Below are 11,476 nucleotides of genomic sequence, written 5' to 3' on the forward strand. Positions count from 1 at the left end.
ATTGAAGACTTATTTGACTGTTTTTCAAGTAAATAACAATCGGCATTTGTCCGTACTAGTACAAGCTTCCAGACACACGTGTATGCACGTTGCTATATAAGCACTATAATCATTAATTTCACCCCCACCTGACCTTGGGCATATTAACCATGTTTTATTCAGTTCGCATTCTGATGGCGAAACGCTCGTAAAATCCCCTGAGGTACCTCAAACAGGTTATTTCTTATGGCCGAGTGTGTATCAGTACTCCCGTACAGTTCTCCTTTAGTTTTCCTGTAAAGTCCCGCTGTGGACAAGGGAAACAAAATTCACTTAGTGCGCATGAGATACTTTACTACGACTTGCTATGCCGTGCATACAGGTATCCCGTGTTTACGAGACATTTACTTGTGTTCGCAAGGTCTTTTACAGCCTGTGTCCCTCACGGGGCTCCTTCCAATGTATGACAATTCGTAAAGTGTCTAAAAATGTCCTAACTAATGATTATCGAATTGGTTTAATATCTTTCTTTTTTTGTTTAACGCCGCACTCAATATTCCATCTATATGACAGGGGTATCTTAATAATCAAGTGTGGACCAGACAATACAGTGACTGACATCATGAGCATCGACCTACGCAATTGGGATACCATGACAGGTATCAATCAAGTCAACGAGAATTACCATCCGATCCAGTCAGTCGCCTCAAGATTAGTTCTATCCCGGGTGTTATGGATACTGACAAAAATGAACTTGATTCTTGTAATTTCGCGAAGTCGGGGATTTAAGCCAGTCTGAAAGTACATGGAAAAAGCAAGAAATAATACATTGTAGTCACTATTTAAATCTATTTAATATTATTTTCACGACTCCAAATGTGGCTCAACCTAAGTGAGAGAATATGGTTTTACGCCGTTTTAAGCAATATTCCAGCAATGTCGCTCCTGCAGACACCAGAAATGGGCTTCACACATTGTACCCATGTAGGGAATCGAACCAGGGCCTTCGGCGTGACGAGCAAACGCTTTAACCACTCGGCTACCCACCGCCCCGTCTCAACCTGAAACATTTGTCTATACGTATGCATGAAAAAAGAGCAATAGGTGTTAAAATCACCAATAAATGTTTCACATCACAAAACATCTCTGACTAATAATGACTTGATATCCGCCTCAACGCGTATGAATATCTCTACCTGTATTTGCTTTGTCACGCCTATGATGACACCAGCTGATGACCCGTGAAGATCCGGGCTAGAATAGGTCTTCAGCAACCCATGCTTGTCGTAAAAGGCAACTATGCTTGTCGTAGGAGGCGACTCACGGGATCGGGTGGTCAGGCTCGCTGTCTTGGTTGATGCATGTCATGATTGTCATCGATCCCAATTGTGTCGATCGATGCTCAAGATATTAGTCACTGGATTGTCTGGTCCAGTCTCGATCATTTACAGACCGCCGTCATATAGCTGGAATATTGCTGAGTGCGGCGTTTAACACCCTGGACGTACGTTATTGGAGGAGTTGGGCCGCATACCCATTGACGCCACAGGGAGGCTTACGTCATCGATGAGGATTTGTGTCCCCCGAGGACGTCACACAAATAGCAATGTCTTTACGTCCTAGGGAAGCTTTTAATCAGACTTTTATCATCTGTTTGTATAAGAAGTGACCGTTATTACCATCAGATGTGTTTAAGTGCTTTTTGTTACTTCATCCCAAGTGTCACGTGATTGCCTCTCGGCGTGTTGTACCATAACTGATTGAAATTCAAATACATTTCTCGGTTTTTTTCGATTTTTTTATCAGTAGTGTATATTTGGCAATGTATTACGTAAAATTAACTTTATTGACGCAAAGATTACGGTGAGGCAATACACTATAAATTTTGAATGCTGATGGCATATCCATCAGTCAGTCACAAGCTAACAGTATACTCAGCAGCCAACCACTAGCTAACAGCATACTCAGCAGCCAGTCACTAGCTAACAGCTTATACAGCAGCCAATCATAACCTGACAGCATGCTCAGGAGCCAACATCATACTTAGCAACCAATCATATGTAGAACTGTTACCTGTTACTTACAGGTGACACAAGTGTGACAATGTGGAACGCTGTGTACTCAAAGTAGATGAGTAATCTACCCGACCATCTCACAACCGTCCCGCTCGCTCATCTTGCAATACCAGGTAGGAAGGAAGGCATGTTAAATATACTTATAGGCCATGGAAAGACTTTCATCATCAATTAAATGATGCCGTGTAAATAATTATACTTTTATTTTTATTTTAGTCTCTTTCAATGGCTCGAGTCCGGGTTTTAACGGAAAAGTTAAGATTTTCTTCACGGGCGTGTGAGATTTTATCGAAAAAAATAGATTGTCCCCGAAATTCTTGAAAAAGATAAATATGCTTCAGACCTTTGAAAAAAGGAATTGCCTGCCACATAAAATCACATCGCTGTAGTGTGCTTTTCTAAAAATATCATCCAGGTTCATATTATTAAATAAAGAAATATCTGGTTATGTGGCTATAGCTGAAACATATCAAATCTTGATACAAAATCCCTGCACACCCACACCCACTACCATCCCACAACAACCCCAAACCCCTGACATGAACACTATATCAGCCATTTTGAAATCAAAATATGCCAAACACTGCCTTATGTGAGGAAACGTATGTTTTGTTTTTTAAGCTCTAACATTTATTCTTCTTCTTGTTATGTCAATTACTTTTTGTTTGCCTATTCAAGGTTCGCATAATTCATTTACATCTGCTCTCTACTGGCGTGTCAGTAGACGAGTCAGAATGTATCCAGATCCTAGGTTCCAAAAATCATCCAGCGATGGTCAACCAATCAAAGCATGGCAATGTTGGATCAGCTGACAGCGGGGATACGGTATTTCGATTTACGTGTGTGCAAGAAACCCGACACAGAACAATTCCACTTTTTACATGGGCTTTATGGCGACAATGTCAAATCTTCACGTGGGATCATAAAGACCTTTTTCGAAGACAACCCGAAAGAGGTCGCCATTTTGGACATGAACCATTTTTACAACATGGAGCCATCAGACCATGACCGGTTGCTATGGGAGATAGAGGACACAGTTGGCGATCTTCTGGTTCCGGTGAATGGTTACCAATACATACTATGGAGTCTCACTCTCGCCAACATCTGGAACCACCCCGGTCGGATTCTACTAATTTATCAAAAAAACATTTAACGCAGCCACCTTTCCAAAGATCTGGAACAAGAATGTCATTCAGTCTCCCTGGCCCAATACACCCAGTAAGGAATATTTGGTTGATTTCCTGGAGACAAATTACACCGAGAAAAAACGACTGCCCGGATATAATTTGGGTAAGGGTGCCTGACACCGGATACAGGAACAATTGCCATGCATTTGTTTTGCTCTCTGAAGAGTATTTTAGCTCGCACTGCCACGGAAACTTTTGTCAACTGGGTGAAGAATAAGGTCCCGGGGGAATATATACACATTCACAGAAGTTAAGCGCCAACATATTCATAGTCTCTTGATTTTACGTGTGGGAATCAGAAATACGAAATATGATGATGTATGACTGTATTAGGCTTCCATAGTTTCATGAACCCAAATTTGTTCAGATACAAGGAAAGCGAGCTTTACGTGTTGCTGCAGTTCCCCTACCCTATAAATAGTGAAATTCAAGTTTCAGACACGTGGTTGCATTTTGCTCCTGTGTGAGATTCCCCTCCCAATAGAGGTTGAAAATCAGCCATGGTGAGGAGAAAGTTAACGAACGCTGAAAGATGGCAAGTGACAGTCATGACAAATGCTGGCATGTCATGCAGGGCCATTGCAAGACAAATGGGTCGTCATCACAGTATTATCACTCGTTTGATTGTAAAACATGGTCAAACCAATGATGTCAATGACAGGCATAGGTCTGGTAGGCCAAGAAAGACCTCTAACAGAGAGGATAGACGTCTTTACAGGATAGTCAGACGAAATCCATTTGCCACTTCAACAGATTTAAGACTGCAGTGGATTACCCATCAGAGACTCTCGATAATGACCGTAAGGCGCCGCCTCCTAGCGGCTGGTTATAACGCCAGAAGACCAGTTAAACGTCCTCAACTGACTGAGAAGCACATGCGGAATCGTCTGATATGGTTTCGTGCCCGTAGTCGATGGAACTTGGCCAACTGGAGAAGGATCCATTGGTCTGACGAATGTCGAATGCTGCTACGAACTGTTGATGTCCGAATACGTGTTTGGAGGCAACGTAACACGCGTTTTGCACCAAGGAACATCCAGAAGACCTTAGCATGTGGCGGGGGGTCTGTCATGATATGGGGTTGTGTTTCCTTCGACTGCAAACTTCCGCTGGTGACAATTCGTGGAAACCTGAATGGCCAACAATACCAAGATGCCGTTCTTCGTCCACTGGTAGTCCCTCATTTTGACAACCATCCTCTTCAGACAAGACCTGTTTACATGGACGACAATGCTAGACCACACAGTTTTGGCTTATTTGCGTCTCTTTGCTATTGCCACTCTTCCTTGGCCGGCCTGTAGTCCGGATCTTAATCCGATTGAGCATCTCTGGGACATTCTTGGCCGGAAAATCAGACATCGTGATACCCCAGTTCATACGATCATCTCGCTGGACTTGAAGCCGCACTTCATGAAGAATGGATCCGTTTGCCTCAGAGAAGCATTCAACGACTTGTAATGAGTATGAGGCGTAGGGTTGAAGCTGTGGTCAATGTCCGTGGATCATACACACGTTACTGACGTTTCTGTCTTGCAATAGATTCTGCACTCCCTAGGGTGTCTATGTGACACCTGATATGACCTGCTGATATCATGACTGTTACATGACAAAAAAAGTTTTTCAATGTTTTCTAATCCTTCAATTTCTGGTAAAATTCCTTTCTGCTCATATTCTTTTGGAACACAAGATAAACTTGCTTTGGGACAACTTTTGCATCACATTTGGTTTACATATACGGCTTATAACAATCGTACATCTCGTTATAATAGTCATCATTAAGTGCCAAAAGTAACAGCTCACAAATATGGTGGGTGGCGCTTAACTTTTGTGCATGTGTATATAGAATTAATATTTGTCTGGTAGACTTGGCAGATTTTATTCATATAGTTATTGGGCTTAACAATAAAATCTCAGGATCATTTAGACAACAGAAAGCAGAAACGTATAACCAAAGACAAACTACGATCGAGGCATTACACGTGAAGAAAGTGCATAGCAACAGCATATATGGTACAGTGAATGTAAGAAAGGGGGCCGAGTAAAACATTTCTCAAATGTACATCAATGCAAAGCAAGACCAAACTATACAAAGCCAACGCTGTTAACAACATTAACAATGATATGAAAGCCACTGACACCTCTGTCGCAAATATATCCATCAATGTCGTTGGCATCTCAAAAAAAACGAAAACAAGCAATAAACCTGTTCACTTGATAGGTCGAACACGGAAATGCCACGAAATAATCTATCTATTTTAATTGGCAAAATACTAACTCCAGTGATACTCCACAGAAACGGCATACGTGTGGACATGGATACCGCCACATCAAAACCACCTTAATATAGGAAGTAGCTCAAAGAAAGGACCAATGACGTGAAGGGCGTCATTGCTGCCATGTTCCTCAAGTGTGCCCACAGAGCTGCAGTGTATTCGAGCGTCGTCACTGTAGAGGTCACGGTTGTATTACCATCATGAACCAAGAAAGTTAATTAGGGATAGCCCTCTCGTCCAGCTTCCGGCGTCAACCAGTATACCCCTGGGCCGTCACGTCCTTGAGATCCCTACGTCAACCTTTGACGTAAATCTGGCAACGCCTGCAGACATTTGAGACAGACAACAGGTACGTCGCCGTGCAAAAGGAGAAGCGCTCGTTCAATCTCTACAAGTGTCTTGTTCAATGAGTAAAGACATTATGTGACTAACCTATTTTACAGGTTGATTCAAAACTGTTGTAAATACAGTTTCATGTAAAAAAAATCTGAATGTGAAAATATGATTATCTCAAAAAGATATATTTTCATATTCAATTATTTTTAGAAATACCTTAGTTATAAGCGTATATTTCTTAAGGACATCATATAGGTCTCAAAACACTTAATGAAAAAAAACCCTTTAAGTGCATTGTGATTGATATTTAAGCTTCTATGATCTTTGACTTTATTAAATAATGCCCTCGCGATTTTTAATTAACGCTGAACACCCCCCAACTCAAACCATGAACAGGTGAGGGGCACGGGTGGCCCAGTCGTCTAAGGCGCCGCGATTCTCTGAGCAGAGTTGCGTCCCTTGGGCACGCCAGGAACCTGTGATTGTGGGTTCGAATCCCGGTTCGCCCCTATTATGTTTCTAGGTTTTGTCAGCACCCGTGCTCGTGCGTTTCACCGATCTGGTATACGCCTGAGACCTGTATCACTTCGGGCTTTCCTCCCACATTAATACTGTTAAAAGCGGTGTTAAACCCAACTCACTCACTCACCCATTCGATTATCAGCCGAGACAGATTCCAATAGGCGTGAAAGGAAACATAGCAGTGAAAATTATATGAATAGCTCACTGACACCAGGTGTTCGCGAAAAGGGTACGCATGCCTTGCACCACCGGTAGGACCCGCCACTCACACATTAAAGAATCTGAGGAACTGTCGTGAACCTATGTTCAAAGTCCTTAATTCCAAGGACAAGACAATCACATATGACATGCATTTTAATCACAAATGTTTGTTTGTTTGTTGTTCAACCCCGCACTCAGCGATATTCCAGCTTTATGATGGCGGTCTGTAAATAACCTAGTCTGGACCAAACAATCCAGTGATTGACATCATGAGCATCAACCAAGTTAGCGAGCCTGACCACCCGATCCCGTTAGTCGCCTCATACGACAAGAATGGGTTGCTGAAGACCCGGAATCTTCACGGGACTAAATCACAAATGAAGCACTAGTAACAGTAGTAATGATAATTATCTCTCAGTGGGATTACACCAGTGCAGATGCATGCTATGGCCTCTGGGGATATGGCCAGAAAAAAGGTCAAACGAGCCTTAGAAGTCTTTTTATTACTTCAGATGCTGCAGGCCACCATGTCAGTGCTGACATTCTGGGAAACGGGTCATGGAATAGTACAAAATCGATAAGGTTGGAGTGCGTATTGCTGAAACGAAATGGGGGGAAATAGCAAGTACATTCGGCTTTGAACCAAGTTCATAAACTGTTGATAAGAACTAGGGACAGCGAACGTGCATTTCAAAAGACGTACAGTAATGCTTAGCTGCGTGAGCTGTGATTCTTTACTGCAAGAAACAAACAGGCAATGTAATAACAAACCAGAATAGTTCAAATAATTCCTATGTACGTACGACTTTTGTCTTCACTGACACAGTATAACCAAATCTGCAAGTAATGTGAATTTCTCTTATTTAGATAAGGCAAACGTACTAGGTTGTTTAACGAAGGTACCTGTATACTATAGACCAATCTACAACACGGTCGAGAAGCTTTAGTGTATGAATAATCCTAAACATGTTAAAGTCTTCTTAAAACGACAGACATTAGAATATAGTTCTCTTTCGTCTTTCTGTCTCCGCAATTTCAGCTGACCTGTCCCTCCTTGGGACTCTTTGTTTGTTTGTTGTTTAACGCCGCACTCAGCAATATTCCTTCTATATGACGGTAGGTCCAGCGACCTGTAAATAGTCGAGTCTAGACCTGACAATCCAGTAATTGATATCATGAGCATCGATCCACGCAATTAGGATACGATAACATGCATCAACCAAGTCAGCGAGCCTGACCACCCTATCCCGTCACCTCTTACGACAAGCATAGTCGCCTTTTACGGCAAGGATGGGTTGCTGAACACCTTTTCTAAACCGGTTTTTCACGGGTCTTGTCTAAATGTATTAGGAATTATTAAGTGACTAGCGTGGCTGATATGTACGACGATCAGTTAAATCAAGATATGTTAGTTTGTTGTTCAACGCCGCACTCAGCAATATTCCAGCTATATGACGGTGGTCTGTAAATAATCGAGACTGGACACCCAGTGATTAATATCATAAGCATCGATCCAGGCATTTGGGACCGATCCCATGCATCAAGAAAGTCAGCGAGCCTGACCACCCGATCCCGTTAGTCGCCCCTTACGATGGTATAAGCATGGGTTGCTGAAGACCAATTCACGGGTTGAGTGTGGCTTAACGCCGCTTTGAACAGTCAGTACACCACGGCGTGTCAGCTTGATATTGGACGAAAACAGGAGGTAATGCCGGTAGTACATGTTAACCACTAAGATGGCATTGTTCTGACAAACCAAGAAACAGAATCATGGCGAATCGTAGTTTAGAACTCTGTAGATCCCATTTATATAGTGCTCAAAACAAGAACATCCAAAACTGGAAGGCTGTGTTGCAATACCCACCAGACACGACCGATTAAGTATAGTCATATGAACACATCGCGCGTACTTCAACTTAATTTTGAGTAGATGTTGTTTTATAGTGAGGGAAAGCTAAGTCCAACAAAGTCCAACAAAGGCTATGCCTGACTGGTAGTCTCATATTCCCCAAGGTGAAAACAAAATTTGGGGCAGTACTGTCGGGAATGCTTGAAAACTGATTTTCTGGCTTCATTTATTTAATACGAATGATAGGACTATGGAAATGCCATATATCAAAAGAATGTAAATCACTGTATTCCTACTGTCCATTTGGCTTCATCCAATTATCTGCTTGTTACCTGTTACCGTTGTTGTCTATGTTAATCTGCTGTTTATCACAACATGTCATGCACATATACCTCTCATCACTTGGTTGTTGTCTATGTTAATCTGCTTATCACAACATGACATGCACATATACCTCTCATCACTTGGTTGTTGTCTATGTTAATCTGCTGTTTATCACAACATGTCATGCACATATACCTCTCATCACTTGGTTGTTGTCTATGTTAATCTGCTTATCACAACATGACATGCACATATACCTCTCATCACTTGGTTGTTGTCTATGTTAATCTGCTGTTTATCACAACATGACATGCACATATACCTCTCATCACTTGGTTGTTGTCTATGTTAATCTGCTGTTTATCACAACATGACATGCACATATACCTCTCATCACTTGGTTGTTGTCTATGTTAATCTGCTGTTTATCACAACATGACATGCACATATACCTCTCATCACTTGGTTGTTGTCTATGTTAATCTGCTTATCACAACATGACATGCACATATACCTCTCATCACTTGGTTGTTGTCTATGTTAATCTGCTGTTTATCACAACATGTCATGCACATATACCTCTCATCACTTGGTTGTTGTCTATGTTAATCTGCTTATCACAACATGACATGCACATATACCTCTCATCACTTGGTTGTTGTCTATGTTAATCTGCTGTTTATCACAACATGACATGCACATATACCTCTCATCACTTGGTTGTTGTCTATGTTAATCTGCTGTTTATCACAACATGACATGCACATATACCTCTCATCACTTGGTTGTTGTCAATGTTAATCTGCTGTTTATCACAACATGACATGCACATATACCTCTCATCACTTGGTTGTTGTCTATGTTAATCTGCTGTTTATCACAACATGACATGCACATATACCTCTCATCACTTGGTTGTTGTCTATGTTAATCTGCTGTTTATCACAACATGACATGCACATATACCTCTCATCACTTGGTTGTTGTCTATGTTAATCTGCTGTTTATCACAACATGTCATGCACATATACCTCTCATCACTTGGTTGTTGTCTATGTTAATCTGCTTATCACAACATGACATGCACATATACCTCTCATCACTTGGTTGTTGTCTATGTTAATCTGCTGTTTATCACAACATGACATGCACATATACCTCTCATCACTTGGTTGTTGTCTATGTTAATCTGCTGTTTATCACAACATGACATGCACATATACCTCTCATCACTTGGTTGTTGTCTATGTTAATCTGCTGTTTATCACAACATGACATGCACATATACCTCTCATCACTTGGTTGTTGTCAATGTTAATCTGCTGTTTATCACAACATGACATGCACATATACCTCTCATCACTTGGTTGTTGTCTATGTTAATCTGCTGTTTATCACAACATGACATGCACATATACCTCTCATCACTTGGTTGTTGTCTATGTTAATCTGCTTATCACAACATGACATGCACATATACCTCTCATCACTTGGTTGTTGTCTATGTTAATCTGCTGTTTATCACAACATGTCATGCACATATACCTCTCATCACTTGGTTGTTGTCTATGTTAATCTGCTTATCACAACATGACATGCACATATACCTCTCATCACTTGGTTGTTGTCTATGTTAATCTGCTGTTTATCACAACATGACATGCACATATACCTCTCATCACTTGGTTGTTGTCTATGTTAATCTGCTTATCACAACATGACATGCACATATACCTCTCATCACTTGGTTGTTGTCAATGTTAATCTGCTGTTTATCACAACATGACATGCACATATACCTCTCATCACTTGGTTGTTGTCTATGTTAATCTGCTGTTTATCACAACATGACATGCACATATACCTCTCATCACTTGGTTGTTGTCTATGTTAATCTGCTGTTTATCACAACATGACATGCACATATACCTCTCATCACTTGGTTGTTGTCTATGTTAATCTGCTGTTTATCACAACATGGCATGCACATATACCTCTCATCACTTGGTTGTTGTCTATGTTAATCTGCTGTTTATCACAACATGACATGCACATATACCTCTCATCACTTGGTTGTTGTCTATGTTAATCTGCTGTTTATCACAACATGTCATGCACATATACCTCTCATCACTTGGTTGTTGTCAATGTTAATCTGCTGTTTATCACAACATGACATGCACATATACCTCTCATCACTTGGTTGTTGTCAATGTTAATCTGCTGTTTATCACAACATGACATGCACATATACCTCTCATCACTTGGTTGTTGTCTATGTTAATCTGCTGTTTATCACAACATGGCATGCACATATACCTCTCATCACTTGGTTGTTGTCTATGTTAATCTGCTGTTTATCACAACATGGCTTGCACATATACCTCTCATCACTTGGTTGTTGTCTATGTTAATCTGCTGTTTATCACAACATGGCATGCACATATACCTCTCATCACTTGGTTGTTGTCTATGTTAATCTGCTGTTTATCACAACATGTCATGCACATATACCTCTCATCACTTGGTTGTTGTCACTCCAGCTTGATAACGGTGTAAGAATCTATAGCGAAACGTCGCTTTATGCAATAAACCAGAAGTTGTTATCCATAAGGTTGTACGTTTTCTTACTTACCTAATCTAGCCTATCCTAAAATGACACTGTGGTTAGCCTAAAAAGGTACCTTTACAGGTAAAATGATAATAAACTTCGTGTGTATAGCCTATAGC

The 11,476-nt window shown here is 41.0% G+C and overlaps 1 pseudogene; it reads left to right on the forward strand.

Moving 5' to 3' along the window:
* The first annotated feature begins 2,082 nt into the window (after positions 1-2,082).
* On the forward strand, positions 2,083-5,283 carry LOC139446474 (PI-PLC X domain-containing protein 2-like; annotated as a pseudogene).
* Positions 5,284-11,476: the final 6,193 nt, after the last annotated feature.

This window comes from Haliotis cracherodii, unplaced genomic scaffold (assembly GCF_022045235.1).
Source record: "Haliotis cracherodii isolate W230 unplaced genomic scaffold, xgHalCrac1.p SCAF_6, whole genome shotgun sequence".
Taxonomy (NCBI): Eukaryota; Metazoa; Mollusca; class Gastropoda; order Lepetellida; family Haliotidae; genus Haliotis; species Haliotis cracherodii.